Consider the following 20,305-nt stretch of genomic DNA (forward strand, 5'->3'; position numbering starts at 1 on the left):
GACTTTCCCTCCTGCTGGTTCACGGTGTCCCATGGTGTGGCTTTCTGCACCCAATTTGAGAAGAAAAGAGAGAGCGTCAATGGGTAAAAGGCCAGTTTTTTTTTTTTTTCAATCAGGTTCAAACCCAACTCCAAATATTTAGCAGCTATGAATCCTTTGCCTCTCTGTGCCTCAATCTTCTCATCTGTAAAGTGGGGATAATATACCATATGATAGAGAGTTGAGGAGAAAGTCAGACAAATAGATGGATGGGTGGATGGCATCAACTAGGAACAGTGCTCAAAATAGCACTTGGTATACACTGAGTCCTTGAAAGAAAAACATGTACATATATATCACCAGAGATTGAACCCAGGGGCACTTAACCAGTGAGCCACATGCCGGGCCTTTTTATTTTTTACTTTGAGACAGGGTCTTGCTAAGTTGCTCAGGGCCTCCCTAAGTTGCTGGGTCTTTGATCTTACTATCCTCCTGCCTCAGCCTCCTGAGCTACTGGGATTACAGGAAAGTGTACCTGACCCTGCTTGAAAAATCTTAATAGAAATATTCTGCGATTTGGAAATTCACCCTAACAAAATAAGATGAATTGTTGGATGCTCAGAGGAATCAATAGATGTGTGATAAAGCAACAATAGTACAATGTTAATGATACAATCCAGGTGGTAGGTAAGTGTGTGTCCCTTGTGAAAGTCTTTTTTTTTTTTGTACCAGGGATTGAACTCAGGGGCACTTGACCACTGAGCCACATCCCAGACCTAGTTTGTATTTTATTTAGAGACAGGGTCTCACTGAGTTGCTTAGGACCTCACTTTTGCTGAGGCTGCCTTTGAGCTCATGATCCTCCTGCCTCAGCCTCCGTAGCTGCTGGGGTCACAGGCATGCGCCTTTCATTTGCCCCCACATGTTTGGAAATGTTCATAATAAAATTCTGGGAAACACCCCTGAGGGCCTCCATACAGCTGTTGCTGGCGACAGTCATGGTGGAAAAACCAGGGCAGCAGCCAACCCCGCGGTGCGAGCCGGGCGCTCCGTGTGAGAATGGGCCATTTAAAGGGCCAACAGTGACCTGATTATTTTGGGTATTATTTTAGTGTGTGGTGCTGGGAACGGGACTCAGGGCCTCATGCGTGTGAGGCAAGCGCTCTGAGCTGTACTCCCGAGCCCTGTGATGCAGACTTTAGGAGCCCATTTTATAGATGAAGAAACTGAGGCTGGAAGAGCCTAGAAATCTGTGTGACTTCAGGCCACTGACCTGGTGGGATGTGAAGGACGTGAGTGTGGGGAGACAGCTTTCTGCCAGGAGGAAAGGTGGCACGTACCGCTGGGACTGAGACTGGACTGACAGGTCTTGGGGTCCCCTGGGGAAGAATCCTCCGTGTCCACCGTGTCTGGAGCACTCCTGTGTGCTGTACGTCATTCTAAGTGTTTGGCGGTTTGTTCTTTTAGGTCTCACTTTTTCTCGGGGGATGGAACCCAGAGGTGCTCTACCACAGCGCTACACACTTGGCCCATCTTATTTTTATTTTCAGACAGGGTTTCACGAAGTTGTTGAGGCTGGCCTCGATCTTGTGATCCTCCTACCTCAGCCTCCCAAGTTGCTGGGATTGCAGGTGTGCACCACGGCACTGGGCATTCTAAGTGCTTTGCATGAACAATTGCACTGATGCTGCACCCTCGTTAGCAACCTCACTTTGTAGATGGGGAAAACAAGGCTAGAGAGACTGGGCCGTCCACCTAAGATCACAAGGCAGGAGTAGGAGCCTGGTGGGCCTGATTTGAAAGCCTGGGGTGCGAATGTTCTTGGGAGAAACTGAAAAGAAATGATAGACCACGTGGTGCACTCCTATAATCCCAGCTGCTCAAGAGGCTGAGGCGGAAGGATCGAAAGTTTGAGGCCAGCTCAGCCATTTAGTGAGACCCTGTCTTAAAATTTAAAAAATAAATAAATAAAAGGGGCTGGGTGGTACCTCATGTGGGGTACTACACCCCCATTTCTTTTTGTACTTTTTGTTTTGAGGCAGTCTCATTAAGTTGCTTAGGGCCTTACTAAATGGCTGAGGCTGGCCTTAAACTTGTGATCCTCCTGCTTCAGCCTCCTGAGGTGCTGGGATTACAGACCAGAGCCACCAAGTCTGGCTATGAACTATTCTTGATTTGCTGTCCTCCAAGGTCACCTTCCCCACCAGGGGTGATTGTGACCAGTGACCGTAGCTGGTCCTCTTCTGGTTGGGATAGGGAGGAGGCGGCGGGGACAGATCCATTTCCTCCTGTGCCAAACTCTGGGCTCCATGATTTCATCCTGACTGTGTGTGCCGTCTTGCATCAGGGGCCGTGAGCTACCGGAGGTGAGGGGCGTGCCCAGGGCACAGCTCACCTCTGGGGACATGCCACCCTGCTCAAATTACAGCAGGAAGGAAGAGTGACTCACGCGGAGCTTGGAAGCCGATGTGACAGACCCAGTGCTCACGGTGCGTGACGGGGGAGGCCTCCGCTCTCCTGGGAATTCCGTTTCCCAGAAGAGGAAACTGAGGCTCAGAGAAGCTCACTCACCTGGGCTCACACCGTGAGTAAGAAGAGCCGGCTTCGCTCCCAAGGCCACCGCGCTCCACTGTTCCTAAGATGTCTCTGTCTGGAGTCTGCCGCTGCATCCTGGACTTCAGGCCCCAAGTTCAGTGGCACCTCCCAGCCCTGCCCTGCCCTGGGTGAGCAAGACGTTTCCATGAGACCTGGAACTGAGGCCCAGGACGGAGCAAGCCCTCAACAAACAAGAGCTATTTCACAGTGTTTGCCCCAGTACTTGTCCCCTCAGTGTTGGCTGCGTCCTCCACTGGAATCAAGTCAAGGGTGGTGGAGGGCTTTTTTTGGGGGGGGGCGGGGAGGCTCCTGGGATTGAACCCAGGGGCTCTTCCATCACTGAGCCACACCCCCTGCCCTTTTGATTGATTGATTGATTTTTTTTTAGTACCAGGGATTGAGCTCAGGGGCACTCAACCACTGAGCCCCATCCCCAGCCCTATTTTGTATTTTATTTAGAGACAGGGGCTCCCTGAGTGGCTTAGAGCCTCGACGTTGTGGAGGCTGGCTTTGAACTCGAGATCCTCCTGCCTCAGCCTCCTGAGCCGCTGGGATGACAGGACTGCGCCATTGCTACACCCACCTGGTGGAGGATTTTAAAGTCAATAGGAATCATTAAAAATCACCTTTTTAGGGCTCAGGCTGGAGCTCAGTGGGGAGTGCCCGCCTGGCATACGTGAGGCACTGGGTTCGATCCTCAGCACCACACAAAAATAAACAAATAAAAAAATTACCTTTTAAAATCTCTTTAAGTGTGTTTTTTTAAACAACATTCCCAGAATGCTTGGTGCTCGCCACTGCTCCCAGTGCTTCAGACATCCTCATAGCAAGGCCATGAGGCGGGGATTGTGATGCACCCACTTCACAGATGCAGGAAGCCAACACAGAGTTCCTGTTCTGAGTAAGCTGCCCGAGGACTCCTGGGCTTCCCTCCGGCCTTGGCGTGGGCCACTGGACACTGGTTTGGGTAAGTCTTAGAAAATGCAGACACCAGGGGACCTGGCTGGCTTGCATTTAGGATTTATGACATCTTCCAAGTAGATATGCGTGAGCCGGGCGGGGTGGCACACACCTGTCGTCCCAGCTACTCAGGCAGCTGAGGCAATGAGATTAAAAGTTTGAGACCAGCCTGGGCCACTTAGTGAGATCCTGTCTCAAAAGAATAAAAATAAAATGAAATAAAATAATAATAATAAAATTAAATTAAATTTAAAAAGAACTGGGGCTGTAGCTCAATGGTACACACTTGCCCAGCACGTGCAAGGCCCTGGGTTTGATCCCCAACACCCTCAAACAGAACGATGGGCTGTCCATGCTGGGACCCTGGCTGCTGTGGAAGGGGATTCGCCTGTGAGAAGGAACAGGGACCCTGTGTGCTCACTGGGTGGAACAGCCCTGGGGAGTCGGTCTTGTCTGGGAGGGAAGGGCTTTCCCAGAGAGCGTCCCCTGTGTGCACACTCCCTGGGAGTGTCCCCTTGCACCTAGGTGACAACCAGGCATCGTAAGACACTGCCCCAACGTTTTATTGTCTTTTCCACACCATATGGAACAGAGCAGCCCTGGGTACAGTGGAGGGAACAGCAATTTTAAAGCCTGTGTATTTCCTTAGTAAGGAAGCAGGACTTATAGTCCCTCCCAAGTCCCTGTATCCATTGTTGTGACATTTATGTCAATTACTCATGCTTCTCCATTTTTGTTTTCCTATATATTTTGGTACCAGGGACCACATCCCCAGCCCTTTTTAAATTTTTTAAGTAGAGACAGGGTCTCCCCCAGTGGCTCAGCGCCTCGCTAAAGGGCTGAGGCCGGCTTTGGACTCCTGATCCTCCTGCCTCAGCCTCCAGAGCGCTGGGGTGACCGGTGGGGCGCTGGCTCTCGCTTCTCTTCCCAGCTCACCCGAGGATTTGCGCGACATCCACTGAGCCTTTCTCTCCTCTTCTCCTGGGATGGGCTTTAGATTGGCAGCAGATGCGTAAAGAGAGCGCGGAGAATCCCACACGCTCACCGCGCAGCCTCCCCGCACGTTGACATCGCGTGGAACGCGACACATGTGTCAAAACTGAGAAAGTCACACTGCTATCAGGTTATTAAGAAGACTCCCGACTATTTTTGGATCTCACCCATTTTCCACGTCTGGTTTCTTGGTGATTTTTCTAAAGACGTCGTTTTTTCAGAGTCGTTTTGTGTTGACAGCATCATTGAGAGAAAGGGACAGAGAGGTCCCTTGTCACTCGCTGACCCCCCAGAACGGCCCGTGGGTGCACAGTTTGTCCCCATGGCGTTCACTCCTGTTCATTCTGTGAGTCTCCACGAACTTCTGATGACGCTGTCCACCATCAGGGACCCCACAGAACTGTTCTGCTGCCCCTCACTCCAACCCTGCCCGCCACCCACCCCGACCATGGGGGGCCACTGGCCTTTTTACGGCTGCAGAGCTTTGTCCTTTCCCGGAATGTCATAGTAGGAATCCAACAGCACAGAGCCCTTTCAGACTGGCTTCTTCCACTGGGTGTCTTCCATGTCCCTCCAGGTCATCCCTCCTTTCTTTTGAGCCCTGACTATTCCTTCACTCTCTGGAAGTCCCACTGTCTGTCTATCCGCTCACCCACTGGGGCACATTGGATTGCTGCCACATCCGGGGCCGTGAAGAAGAAAGCTGTGGGGGCTGGGCTGGGGCTCAGCGGTAGAGCACTCGTCTGGCATGTGAGAGGCGCTGGGTTCGAACCTCAGCACCACATGAAGTAAATGACAATAAAGGTCCATTGATAACTCAAAAATATTAAGAAGAAGAAGAAGACGACTGCTATGGACATCCATTTGTAGGGTCTTTAAATTTTTTTTTAGCTGTAGATGGACACAACACCATTATTTTATTCGTTTTATTTTTCCGTGGTGCCAAGGATCCAACCCAGGGCCTCACGCAAGCTAGGCAAGTGCTCTTCCGCTGAGCCACGACCCCAGCCCCATTTGTAGGTGTTTGAGGACATAAGTGTCCAGCTCCCCGGGTGAACACCCAGGAGCTTGATCATTGGATCCCATGGTGAAGGAGTGTTGCTTTGTATGAGACTCTGTGGTGATGGCTGGGCACTATTATTATTGTTATTATTATTATTAATTTTTACTATTATTATTATGATGATTATTTTGGTACCAGGATTAGAACTCAGGGGCCCTTAACCACTGAGCCACATCTCTGGGCCTTTTTATTTTTCAGTTAGAGGCTGGGTCTCTAACTGAGTTGCTGAGGCTGGCCATCTTCCTGCCTGGGGCTCCCAAACCTCTGGGATTCTAGGTGAGCGCCACGGAGCCCAGATACGGTGGCTCAGAGAGAAGAGCCCTCTGTGTTTGTGTGTGGGAAGGGCAGTCTGGCCACTCTTAAGGGACAGCCTCTGGCCACTGTTAAGGGACAGCCTCTGGCCACTGTTAAGGGACAGCCTCTAGGAGACAATGAGCAGAACCAGACCCAAGTCCAGCCTGACCCGTGTCCCTGAGAGTGCACACACGCCTTCTGGAACCATCTGTGGGCTGGAGCAGGAGTGAGCCCAGAAGGGTGCTGGCCACCCCGGGGGTCTGTCAGGGCGGCCAGCAGGAGCGCGGTGGGCTCAGGTTTCTCCCTTCTGACAAACACACCGCGGGCTGCTGCGGGAGGGAGCGGGGTCCCGGGGCGTCCGAGTTAGGCCCTGAAGGGGGAGCGAGATCACGGTCAGGGCAAGTCCAGGACACCCAAGAACATGGCCCATGTCCACGAGTCACAGGGTCTGAGCCGGATGCCCAGCCCCAAGCGGGGATTCCCCTGTCCCCTCTGTGCGTCAGGTCCCCTGTGTCCTGGGCCGGTCCCTCCTTCCCTGGTGATGCTCCCCTCGTGGTGAGCTGGTCCCGCCTGTACCTTCCTGGGAACGGTTTCCTGGGAGGGAAGTGGGGAGCGCTTGCACACTCAGAACCCCCCGCCCTTCCATCCTGATTGACACTTTGGCTGAGTAGAAAATTCAGGCTTAAAACCAGCTTCTCTCAGAACTCTGCAAGCACCACTCCCCCACTCCCGTTGGAGTATTGCTCCCGAGAGGTCAGAGACCCTTCTGCTCCTGGGTCTTTTGCTGTGGTTACCATTCTCTGTCCCCTTGGCCCCTGGAAGCTAGTAAGATCTCTTCTCCCCCAGAGCTCTGCACCCTCACGGCAAATTGTCTTCTTATGCTCTTTGGGTACAAGGAGAACAGACGGTGGGGTAGGGACAGGGCAGAGACACCAGGGAGGTGGCTTCAGCGTTCAGATGATAGACAGTGGCTTAGGGCCTCACTGAGTTGCTGAGGTTGGCTTTGAACCCGCAACCCTCCTGCCTCAGCCTCCCGAGCCCTGTGCACCCACATGCCAGACAGGAATTCCATTTTTAGTGGGTTTTTTTTTTTTTTTTTTTTGGTACCAGGAATTGAACTCAGGGGCACTCAGCCACTGAGCCACACCCCCAGCCCTATTTTGTACTTTATTTGGAGACAGGGTTTCATTGAGTTGCTTAGCGCCTCGCCATTGCTGAGGCTGGCTTTGAACTGGAGATCCTCCTGCCTCAGCCTCCCAAGCCGCTGGGATTCCAGGTGTGGGCCCCTGCGCCTGGCTCAGTGTGGTTTGAATCTGCGCTTATTTTACTGCCACTCAGCTCCTCTCTCACCCAGATACTTGTGATCTCCATTAATGTCCTTCTCTATGAATGACCTGTTCACATCCTCTGCGTTCTTTCCTGGTGGGATCGCTCCTGTCCTCACTCATCTGTGAGGTGCAGGTACAGACCCGATGCAGGTGGAGGCACCGCCAGCCCCGGACACGCGACGCGATGGTATTCCCCAGTTCTGTCCCTGTCCTCCTGGGCCGTCCGTCACGCGGAGACGTCGCGATGAACTTGTCAAGAAGATGACAACTTGACTACTTCTGCCTTCCCCGCCTTCCCTGTGGTCCCCAGAACTAAGGCCGCCGTCACATGTCATCTTCCAGCGAACACAAGCTCCTAGCTGGCGGCTTCCAGGTAAGACCATGGCGACCTGATCCTAGCTGCCGCTGGAAAGCCAGACGTCGTCAGGAAGAGTGTGTGAGGGGCTTCCGTCCTCCCCGGTCCTGGTGGGTGTGCTGCTGGGAGATGGGGAGCGTGTTTGGAAGTTGGGCAACTACTGTTTTTAGGGTTTTTAAAAAATAGATTGAGCTGGGTGCAGTGGCGCAGGCCCGTACATCCCAGTGGCCAGGGAGGCTCAGGGTGGCAAATTCGAGGCCAGCCTCCGCCACGTAGGAAGGCCCTAAGCAATTTAGTGAACCCCTGCCTCTAGATAAAAATTCACAAGGGCTGGGGCTGGGGCCCGGTGGATCAGCACCTCTGGGCTCAATCATGGTACCAAAAAATAAAACATATATTAGATTACGACAGTTTCAAACAAGAAACGTATTCACATCACAGACCAGCAAAACTCACACACACACACACACACACACACACACACACACAAACACACACAGAGATTATCTATTACAAAGTTGAAAGTTTTGTATAATTTATGCAAAATTCATTATGTCCTGTTCATCCTTAATAAGGGCACTACTGAGATTGTGTGTGTGTGTGTAAAGCCCAGGGCCCAGACGCAGTTCTCTGTCACGGAGCCCTGCCCCATCCTTGGAACCTTTATTCTGTTCTGTTTTTGTCTGGTTTTTAAGTCTAATTTCATTTCGTTGATGTCGGGCCTCATCAGATCCACACTTCTCTCTTCTAACATAGACTTTTAAAATTTCTATACAGATATTTTAAAATTTATGTTGAGTGAGGTATAATTCATCTTACAATCCCAATAAGATATACCTGCTTGGCCTGCCACAGTGGCACAAGCTTGTAATCCCAGCAGCTCTGGAGGCTGAGACAGGAGGATTCTGAGTCCAAAGCCAGCCTCAGCAACAGCGAGGCCCTAAGCAACTCAGTGAGACCCTGTCTCTGAATAAAAATAAAAAAGGGCTGGGGGTGCGCTCAGTGGTAGAGAGCCTGCCTCGCATGCATGAAGCTCTCGGCTCAATCCTCAAACCACATAAAAATAAATAAATAAAAATAAATAAATTGTATCCATCTACAATTAAAAAAATATTCAAAAAAAAAAAATACACCTGCTTAAATGGCCCTGTTCCTCTTGCCATCGTTCAGGCCCTGGGGCCACTGATGTCCTGATTTTTATCATGATAAATTATGTTACAATCAATATTTCATGTTGCTTTTATCACCCTGAAGTAAAGTTCATGGTTAATGGTCACGTGCCCACACATATTTTTTTTTAAATCAAGATAATGTCCTTATTGTAAAAATGGAAGAATAAGAGGAAAGTAATTTAAAGAAAAACAATGAAAAGACTGAGCCTAACATGGCACAGGGCTTGGGAGTCGATGCTGGAGGCAGAATCTTCCGAATGCCGACCGCACAATCCCAAATGAAGACAGGGCACCCTGTCCTGTCTGTGAAGCAGGCACTTAAACCAGGACCAGTGAACAGGCTTCTCTTGTGTCTACCCAGTAGCTACCTTCCAGAAAGTTAGATATTCGTTTATGTGTAAAATGGAGTTCAGGGTTGGGCTTGGGTAATTGTAGATAATTCTTTACCTACAGCAATGGCCAGTGGGACACAGCGTGGGACTGCCTGTCTGGGGCACCATGGGACGCCTCCTGGAACATCTAGCATCCTGGTTCCCTGCCCAGGAAGTGCTCGTGCCTTTTCCTAATCACTGGGAAAACAACAACAAAAAAACTTCCCCTGGCATATTGGTATGTTTTCTGTTACTGTAATGAAATACCTGAGTCTGAGAACCTTGTGAAGAAAAGAGGTTTTATCTGAGTTTGGGAGGCGTGAAAGTCCAGGCAGCATGGTACCAGCTCTAGTGAGGGCCTCGCTTGCCAGATGCTGCCCTACCACTGAGCCACACCCAGGCCCGGGAACATTTCTTAATCTCTCCAGATCTCCATTTCCTCCAAGAAAAAAAAAATGAGGGCAATGATGTCACTCGTGCAGAGAAGAGTTGACTCAGCAAGGTCCCTGCTCCGTCCCCAGAGGGGCCCCTGTTCCTTGGCTGGTGCCCGGAACTGAGCTCCTCCCATGCCCTCCTAAGCACGTGCTGCACACTTGGGTCTTGAGCGGCAGGGCACCCAGGCTGCGGTCTGGATGAGATTCACGCCCAAGGGTTGGTGGCTAAGGTGGTGATGCGAGGTGGGGAGCCTCTCAGGGGCGGGGCCTTATGAGATTTAATGAAGTCATGGGACCCCCGTTAGTATCCGCCAGAGTGCGTTGTTATAAAAAGAGAAAGCCGAGCCCCTGGGTCCCTCTAGCTTCCTATCTCACCACATGATCTCTCCCTTTCACACACAACCCTTTGATGATACCACCCCCCCACCCGGCGTCAGAATGCAGCTAAGAGGTCTTGGCCACAACTCAGCAGATGCTGGTGCCATGCTCTTGAATCTCCAGAACTGTGATCTAAATTAACCTCTTTTCTTTATAAAGGGTCCAACCCCAGGTGTTTTGTTATAGTAATAGAAAATGGACTCATACAACCAGTTTGGCCAGGTCGTTTGGTCAAACAAGGTATCTTCTAGTTGAATCTCTGCTTTCCTTCCAGGGCTGCTGGAGCTTCAGTAACTGTAGTCAGTTCTTGCGTAACTGACTCCCAATAAGAATCCTGGGCTCCCAGGTTCAAAACACTTCTCGTGTGTCGTCACATATTGTGGATGGAGAATGTAAGTGCCTCTTAGGCGATTTCAGGGGAAGATTCTGGAAGCCGGTGCTTGTTTCCTCTGGACTGTACCCTATGTCCCTCTTCCCTTTTCTGATTGGTTTCATGTTGTTTCAATGTAGAGAATTAGAACCGTGAGAACCGCAAGTCCTTCTAGGGACTCACCAAACCCAAGGGTGGTCTTGGTGGCCCCCAGCATAATACCCAAGATGCTTTGGGCTCCAGTGAAAGGAACCCCAGTGCCAAGAGCCTTGTCCGATGAAGACATTTATAATTACTCAAAGTCAGGAGGGTTGGGGGAGGGCCACGTGTGGGTCGGGATGGTGGCTCAGCAACAGCACCGAGGGACACCTCTGCCCATTTCCTCTTCTGTCACCTGCAGCCTGCTGGCATCTCATCTTGGAACGTGTCACCTCCCTGTTCAAAGATGACCTCCAGCACTTCCGGCCTGGCTCTCCATCCAGTGTCTGTTGCAGAAAGAAAACACCCCCCCCAGCACCCAGAAGCACAGCAGGAGGGCATCCGGGCAGCCCACGTCCAGCAAGACTGCGACCTGCTGTGCCCCAGGTCCCCTTCATCAAGGTGTCTCCCAACCTCACCTCCGCCCCCAGCACCAGCGTGTACCGCCTCATGGTTTTAACCATAAGAATAAACGCCCCCAACCCCTCATTCCACCGTCCGGCACCTGCACAAACAGGCTGCAAACCGAGACGGGCTGGGGGGGGCACTGCCCATTGACTCTGGGGGCAGCAATTCCATGGTTTCTTTAGACTATTTATTTTCTTTTCGGTATTGGGGATTGAACTCGGGTTGCTCCCCACTAAGCACACCCCAGCCCCCCCTTTTTTTTCATTTTTTAATTTTGAAATATGGTCTTGCTAAGTTGCTCAGGGTCTTGCTAAGTTGCTGAGACTGGCCTCAACTTGTGATCCTCCCAAGCCGCTGGGATTCCAGACCCGCACCACCATGCCTGGCATTTTTCAATTTTATTTATTTTATCTTTTTTTTTTTTTTGTACCAGGGATTGAACCCAGGGGAGCTTAACCACTGAGCCACATCTACAGCCCTTTTTTTATATTGTTATTTAGAGACAAGGTCTCACTGAGTTGCTTAGGGCCTCACTAAGTTGCTGAGGCTGGCTTCAAACTCGTGATCCTCCTGCCTCAGCCTCCCAGCTGCTGGGATTACAGGTGTGGGCCACTGTGCTGACATTATTTCTATTATTTTTTTAATCATATATAACTTTGAGGCCAGCCTCAGCAACTCAGCAAGACCCTGCCTCAAAATTAAAAGGGCTGGGGATGTGGTTCAGTGGTTAAGCTCCCCTGGGTTCAATCCCTGGTACCAAAAAACAGCTGTTCACGGTGGGGGCTGTTCATGCCTTTCAACCCCCTACACAGGCACTTTAACTTCCTAGGAGGCTGCCTTTGTGAGGAGCCCAAGATGGGTTTCTTCACAGCTCTCAGGTCCTGGGTCCCCCACACCTTCCTTAGCTAACTGCCTCTCTCTTCCCCACTCACAGGACGTGGAGTCGATTTCCCATTTCCCAGATGAGGAAACTGAGGCCAGAGGGAGTAGGTGGCTTAGCCCATGTCACAGAGCTGGTCAGGGACCAAGTCAACCCCTGCAGGAACCTGGGCAGGGTTTCTCCTGGGCCAGGCGTCCTGAACCTCGCGCTCGGGCGGCCCAAGAGAACCTCGCAGCCTTCACGGTGGCTTGACTCTGGTTCACTTAATAGTTTTCTTGAAGTTTAGACTGGATTCGCCCTAAAAGCCGCTCTGTACGTTCAGAGTGACTTCAGGGCAAAGCGGGTGGAGCTCTGTGCGCAGCTTCATGAATGAACCAGGGTTCCATCCCCAAGGCTGAAAAAAAAGGGGGCAGGACTTTGTATAATTGGTGGAAAAGGAAAATCAGGTGCAGCCAGGTGCATGGGCGGAGCCTAAGGCGCCAGTTGGACCTGAGCGCTCTGACCTCACCTGGATTAACCCCCTGCTGGCAGGCGGGCTCCTGGGAGGTGTGGCCCAGGGGAAGGAAGTAGGTCACTGGGGTGTGCCCTGGAAGGGTTTATCTTCCCTGGTCCCTCCCCCCACCGCACCCCACCTCCCTGCTCCCCAGCCGCCAGGAACTGAGCCGCTTTCCTCCCCTAACACCTGTGTAGCTCCCTCACCCAAGCGCAGGGCTCTAAAACCATGAGCCCCCAAAACACTTTTAGGATCAACTCTCCCTCCTCTAAGTTGTTCTTGTCGGGTATTTTGCTCACAGTGACCAAAAGCTGAGTCACACAGCCAGACACGGCCCCGGGGTCTTGGACCTGCAGAACTGTGAGCCACAACTAACCTGTTTTCTTTACAAAGCCGACAGCCCCAGTTATTTGGTTATAGTAAAGGATAATGTGTGGAGAGCGGATGGGCCCCGGTCATCGGCTGATCCTGCAGTGTCAGATTTCGAACTTCCCATCTGGGAAACATTCCTCACCAAAAAGCCAAGCCCAGGATGCTAACAGCCTCACATTCAGCTCTGGCACTCACAGTCATCAGATGGCCCAGGACAGTGGGCTTCCCTGGTGCAGCAGGATGATAGCAGGAGATCCCAGCACTGCAACAGTGGGGTAGCAGCAAAAACGTTTCTAGCTCCGTGACCTCTGAGTGCACAGAGAAGCCTCTTGGTCACTCCAGAGACTTGGACGGTTCAACTTCCTGATTGGGAGGCCCTGTGGAATAGGCCCACAGAGCTAGCCCTGGGCCACTGCTCCTCCATCAGCAGGCAGTGTCCGCCTGGACCAGCTCTGCCCAATAACGTCTCTGTGGTCCCTGGTCTCTGATTTTCTCCATGGCCTGTCGCCCCTGCAGAAGAACCTGTGTCGTGCTGCACCAGTCGCGGCCACACAGGACTGATGCAAGAAGCCCAGCTCTCCCCCACGGGTGACCTCCGTGTCTTCTTCACCCTGGACCCTGCCATGGCCGGCGCCCATCCGACAGCCCCTCGCAGATGGTCTCCCTCCGCCTCCTTCCATGTGGTTCTAGTGAACCCAGATTCTCACTCTCAGCTGGGAACCTGGGATCCTTTATTCTGATTTTTTTCAAAACCGCCCCTTAAACACCTCCTTGCGCCCCACTGGCCAGAGCTGGGTGGGGCGCCCGTTCCTGGGCTAATCGCACCAAGGGAGAGGACACGGACCAGGACTGACCCTGGGCTGGGCCAGGCTCCACCCTGTGGGTGCTCAGTGGGGCACCCTCCATGCTTGGATCTGGGGACCGGGGCCTGGCACCTCCACGGCTTTCCCACCGTGTCCCTGCACCCACCGCGTGGTCCGGCTGGTGAGGGCACAGGAGAGTCTCCAAGGGACTTGAGAAGCCCCTCGCCCCTAAAAGGAGCTTGGGGAGACTCGGCACCCACCCAAACCAGGAAGTCGGCAGCCCCCACGGCCAGCGGCTGCGTCCTCGGGTAACAAGGAGAACTGAGGGGACCCAGGGTGGAGCGCTCACCCAGCCCTGGGGTCCGCCCTCAGCGCCAGGGACGGACAAGGAGAGCACCCTAGAGTGGAATGAGCCTGTTAGTGGCAGGTGACCACAGGTGACAATTAAGTAACAGTTTTGTTTCTGTATGTTGCTCAACAGCAGCGTCCCCTAACTCGGTAACAGGGTTGGGGGCACCTTTAAACCCAACTGACTAGAGTCCCAGATCCCCATCCGTAAAGATCTATTCTGAAACTTTTTTGTTGTTGTTGTTGTTCTGGGGATGAACCCGGGGGTGCTTAACCACCGAGCCACATCCCAGCCCTTAAAATAAAAAAATTTAAAAAAAAAAATTGGGACAGAGGCTCACTGAGTGGCTTAGGGCTTCCCTAAGTTGCTGAGGCTGTGAACTTGTGGTCCTCCAGCCTCAGCCTCCTGTGCTGCCACGTCTGGCTGGAACCATTTTTAATGCCAATAACTATCTGTCAGGGCCTGAATATTCGTGGACTGAATAATGGCCCCAAATAGGTCTGGGTCCACTCGGGCTTGGATATTTGCATCTTCTGCAAAATTCATAGGTGGAAATCCCAGCAGCCAAGATGATGGGGTTGGGGGTGGAGCCTTTGAGAGTTGACTCCTCGTGGGGGCGGAGCTTCCCGATGGGACTGGTGACTTCATAAAGGAGACCTCCCTTACCAGGTGAGGACCCGGGAAAAGACACTGCGAGCAGGTGGCCTTCTCCAGAGCCCAAATCTGCAAATGCCCAGATTTGAACTTCCCATCTTCAACTCTGTGAGCAGTAAACTTCTGTTGTTCACACGTCCCCCGGGGGGAGCATTTTGTTATGGCAACGAGAAGAGACGAGACAGAGCCCGATCCCTGTCACCTATAAATGCACTGATCCAGGGAAATGGGGTCTTTGCAGAGATGAGTGGATGGAGGGGGACAGGAGATTTCGGGTCATCGGTGGCCCTAACTGCCACGGCAAGCATCTTTGTTGTGGTGGTGCTGGGGACAGAGCCCAGCCCTGGTGCATGCCAGGCCAGCACTCTGCCAGCTGAGCTGTGTCCCCAGCAAGTGTCTTTAAATGCGGGTCAGAGAGAGGTTCAGTCCAGACAAGGCAAAGGCACTGTGCTGGGGGCGGGACTTGGTGTGATGAGGCCACCAGCCAGGGAATGTCAGCACTCCCTGGAGGCCACCAGGCACAGAGCACCAACAGGGCCAGGGAGTCAACCAGCCCTCGTGGGGAATCGTGGGAGGGCGGCCACACTCAGTGGCGATTCCTTAAGATCCTGAGACGGAGTTGGTGGAGACCTCCAGGAAGCCCAGCGGGGTAAGGGAGACAGAAAGGACAGGTAGTGACAGCCCAGGCTGCTGTCAGGGGGAGCCTGGGCCCAGAAGGTGCCACTGGAGCAAAGACTTGGAGTAGGGGAAAGAGGGAGCCATGAGGAGATCTGAGGGAGAGTGTTCCATGAAGAGGGAGGAGCCGATGCAAAGGCCCTGGGGTGGGAACACGCTTGAGGTGGTCCCAGAATCACAAGGAGTAGCTGGAGCAGGGTGAGCAAGGGAGCAAGTGGGAGGCCACGAGGTCAGAGAGGTGACGGGCAGGTCATGTGTGGCCTTGTGGGTCACAGGGAAGACTCAGCAGGATGACACCCTGGGAGGGCTCTGAGGAGTGATCTGACACCGCTGCTCACAGGCGCCCTCTGGCGGCAGAACACGGGGTGGCTCCTGGGTGTCAGGGTGGGGTCGACAGAGGCGGGGCGGCCGCGGTGGGGGCGGAGCTGGGCAGGCGCCGCCCAGGCCGCGTGGGGCTGGACCTGAGGGGTCTGCAGAGAGGCTGGGCGAGGGTGTGGCCGTGGCTTGACCTGGTGGCCTGGCAGCTGGGGTGGCCCTTCCAGCCTGGGGCTCAGTTCTCAGGAGGTGGCCCTCGACAGCGCCACAGGGACCACGCTGCCTGCTCCTGGCCCCTGAGTCCTGGAGGTACCGATGGGCTGACAGGGACTGCTTCCGGTGTCCCCGGGCAAGGTGACACTGTCCTGGGAGACCTGTCCCATGGGCTTGTGCGCGGGGCCCTTTCAGGCTGATGGAACCTGAGCTGGGAGCAGGAAGGAGCCCTGCGCCCGGGGGACAGGCAGGGGACCCTCGCCTCCTCGTTCCCCAAGGACCAGGTCCAGGCCGGAAGGGGTTCGGAGCCTCGAGGGCCTGGCCTCCCAGGGCACAGGGACCTGTCCCCTCCCACCTGAGGCCTAGGTGGCGTCGCCTGGGGTCACCAGGTGAGGTGGCTTTGCCCCCTCGCCCTGCGCCCTGGGTTTCACTTTTCCGAGCCTCAGTTTCCCCGAAATGAGGCCCGATTTCCCTGCCTGTGCCACGCGGTCGCGGGGTCTCCTGGGGACGCCTCTCTGGGGACCCAGCGGGAGCGACCTCCGTGCAGGTGGGGGCGGGGCTGCGTTTTGTAGCAATTTCCTTAGGATTTGAGGTTCCCGCCCAGGAACTGGGTCCAGCCACGGGCTCTCTGGGGCCTCCCGGATTGGGGCTCCGACCTCCCGGTCCCCTTTAGGGTGCCATCCGCTCTCGGCAAGGCTGGCTGGAAGCACCCGGCGACTCCAGGACTGGACCCCAGTTCTGGGACAGCAGCCTGCAAGGGATGGCCCCACTGACCCGCCACCAGAATGCACGGCCAGGCTGGCTCTGGACGCCCCTACCTGCTCACAGGGAGAGGCCAGCGATCTGGGTCACTGAGAGTCCACCTGCTGCCCTGTGCCCTGTCCTCAGGGGGCTGCCCCCAGACGACACCCGCACAGGCCACCAGCAGGCAGCCAGGACAGCCTCCTCACCCCCTGCCCAGTTCCAAGCCGACTGTCAGACCCTCCTGGCCTCGCCCCCAAGGACTCCTTATTGTTTTGTTGTTGTTTTTGTTTTGTTTTGTTTTGTTTTGTTTTGGGGTGGTGGTGGAGCGGGTACCAGGGTCTCGCTGAGTTGCTTAGTGCCTTGCAAAATTGCTGAGGCTGGCCTCAAACTCTGGATCCTCCTGCCTCAGCCTCCCCAGCCGCTGGGATGACAGGCTTGTGCCACCACGCCCAGCTTGTATTTTATTTTCAAACCCCGTGAAGGAAGACTGGGTTTTATTACCTAAAACATAACAATCTGCAGCCTGCATGAGGCATCATCAGAATCTGCTTGTGCTGCCTGATAAAATGCAGACACAAACACGTGGCTCCGCTCTGGTTCCTTTGAACCAGATCTGTGATCTGAGAATCGTACTGTCCTTAGTGTCCAAGGCGGAAGCTAACTACTTGGGAAACAGATTTACCAGAGGTGATGATGTGCCTTTAAGGAGAAGCTGTCTACACCTTTCCCTGCTGTAGATGAAGATCTCTGTTTCCTCCATGGAAACTGTGATTCATGGCCTGTAGCTCCTCTGCCAGGAAGAGACACGTGGCTCTTAAGGACCTGTCAGTTTCTTCCCCACAGCTGGTAAATTACGAGGCCTCTGATATCATTTGGATTTTTTTGGGGAGTGGAGATTGAACCCAGAGGCACTTACCCGCTGAGCCACATCCCCAGTCCTTTTTAAAGTTTTATTCAGAGACAGGGTCTCCTGAGTTCTTAGGCCGGCTTTGAACTCCCGATCCTCCTGCTCAGCCTCCCGAGCTCCTGGGATGACAGGTGTGTGCCACTGTGCCTGGCTGTCATGTGGATCTTGGATGCCCCCCAATGCTCATGTGCTAAAGGCTTGGTCCCCAGCTCGGCACTACTGGGAGATGTTCAGACCGTTAGGAGGAGAGGCCTGGGAGGTCTTAGGTCACAGGGGCCTGCCCTCACAGGAAGCTGTGGAACCTTGGCCTCTTCCTCTCTCTTGCTCCCTAGCCATGAGGTGAGCAGTTTTGCTCCATCACATCCTACTACCACCCAGCAGCCCCCTCAGAGCCTAAAAGCAAAGCGTCCATTGGATCTTAGACTGAAATCTCTGAAACCATGAGTCAGAGGAACCTTTTCTTTGTATAAGTTAATTATCTCAGGTATTTTATTATAGTAACAGGAAACTGATTAACACAGCCTCTCTCCTCCAGAGACTTTCAAACCATGATTCCACAACACCAAGGCCTTTCCAGGTGATGGTGACAGATGATCTCCCATCTATCACCAATCTTCAGCTGAGCTGGGGGAGGGCAGACACAAGGCCATGCTGTTTACTTCTCTCATCCTCACTGGGGACTGGTGGGTCAAAGGCAGGGGCAAGGTCAATGTGGAAGGACTAGACATGCAGGGCTTACGGCCTAAAGAGTGTAAAACAGCTGGAGTGGAATATGGGTGGTTCTACATTTATACCACAAAATTTCAAACATGATTATTTAACACGACCAGAAAAATTCTCACTCATATTAATTGGGTGAAGTCTTACCTTTGGGATCCTCATCAACCAAGCCCAGAGAAACCTTTGAGAGTCTCTGGAGGCTGGTACTCAGGGATGGCACAGCAGGGGGGGCAGCCTCAGGGGCACCTAGATCACCAGCTTTTAAATAAATGGCTTCAGAGATTAGCAGAGCGAGAAGAGCATGAAGCTTAACAGTGTCACCATCTCTCCTGCCTGCTGAGGGACATTAAATTAGCCCGGAAATGACACATTTGACAATAAAGGACATGAAGAGTTGGTGCCTGGTCACTCCGGAGAATTTGACGTGCACAGGTTCCTAAGTGGACACTCAAGTCCCTCGCCTCTCTCGGTGGCTCTAAATCGTCACTGAGGGGTCACCAGCACACAACAGTGGTGGGCTCCCCAAACCCATCACGGGGACCCTGCACCCCACACGCTGTCCCTTAGTGGATCGCCCCTGTCCCCGCACAGCCCACCATGTCGCCCAGCGGATCCAGAGCAGCTTCCAGTGTGTGCCCCGCCCCCGGCCGTTCCCAGGTGTAGTGGGCGGGGCCCCGTGGACACCTGTGGGCAGGTGGGAGCCGCCCAGGCAGGGCCTCCTTCCCCCCTGGCCCCGAGACTGGGTGACTTCTCAGGAGGGGGCCCTCCCCTCACACCAGGCGACTCTGCAGCGTCACCCGCGTCCTCCCACCAGCCTCCTGGGCCTCCCAGGGCCTCCAGCGGAGGCTCCCACGTGTCAGCTCCCGTGTGAGGCGAGGCAGGAGGAGGGGGAGAAGGGTGAGCGGCGAGAGCCTCAGCGGTCAGTGGCCGAGTCCCCTGTGGGAGTCACTGAGTGGGAACTGGAGGGCGCGGCCAGGAGGGGCATGGGGCGTGGCTCTGGGCGTGGCGTCTGGCCCCTGGAGACCCCGCCCTGCCCTCCCTCTCCCTCTCTCCTTTCTGATCATCCTGCGAGCCTCTTCCCTCTCACACTCTTCCACCGTGATGTCCTGGTCACCTTGAGCCTCAAGGAAAGTCACCTGCTGTCTATGGACTGAGACCTCTGAAACCCTGAGCCCCCAAATAAACTTCCCCTCTACTGTGGGGAGCCTCATGGAGTCACCCCGCCTTCCAGTGCTGATGCAGCAGGTCCCAGGGGTAGTGCCATCAAGGGTGATTCCTGTCTCCCGCTCCCCCTCCCCACCCCTCCCCCTCCCCCACCTCCCCACCCCCCTCGGATAGCAAGGCCAGCCTTCTGAGTAGCCATACCCCTGGGTTGAGCGACACCCACCTGTTCTTTTGTAATCCTACCCCTTTGCCCTGTTTGGGATAGAATGTTCCATGGAAAGGCCCTTCGTGTGTCCCCTTCTCCTGCTCTGCCTTCGGGTGTGGCCTTCCTAGGTGTCAGTCAACTGCTGACAGCAGACGTCAGGAAGCGAGACTCAGCCCCTGAAACCGACCCCTTGCCTCATTTGAATGGCTCCTCCCCTATAAAAGGGTTCATCTCTCTTTCCCCCACCTCTACGGTCAGAAGAGCATCCCAGGACCCAAAGGAAAAGGTGTCTCTGTCTCTGTGTGACGATTTCATGCAGCCCAGGTCACCTGGAGTGACCCTGAGTGTTTTAGTGGTGAAGAACCCGACATTCTACCATTGTTCTGGTCGAGTCTTTTACTCACAGCCGTGAAAAAGGGTCTAAAACACCACCAGGACCTTCTTGGGTTCTATCCTGTGGTGGACACTCACAGACCTCAGAGGAGCACTTGACCGACACTCACTCGTTTGTTACTCACAGATGAGGAGATGCTTAGGGTGAGGTGTGGGGAAAGGGGCATAGAAATTCCATGTCCCATCTAGACCCACCACCGTCCAGGACCCTCCTTATGTTCACTGCCTGGAAGTCCTCCCAACCCTGTGCAGTTGGATTTTTATGGAGGCCTCATGTCACCGGCATGACTGATTGCATGGGTTTATGTCTTAATCCAGTTTCTGTTGCTATAACAAAATACCTGAGACCAGACAATGGGTCAAGATAGAAGTTTATTTGGTTCATGGTTCTGGAGGTTGGGAAGTCCAAAGCACAGTTCTGGATTCTGGTGAGGGCCTCTCTGCTGTGTTGTAACACGGTGCCCAGCATCACAGGGGAGACAGAACAAGCATGCTGGCCCAGGTCTCTTCTTTCCTTATA

Source organism: Callospermophilus lateralis, chromosome 18 (assembly GCF_048772815.1).
Source record: "Callospermophilus lateralis isolate mCalLat2 chromosome 18, mCalLat2.hap1, whole genome shotgun sequence".
In the NCBI taxonomy this organism is placed as follows: Eukaryota; Metazoa; Chordata; class Mammalia; order Rodentia; family Sciuridae; genus Callospermophilus; species Callospermophilus lateralis.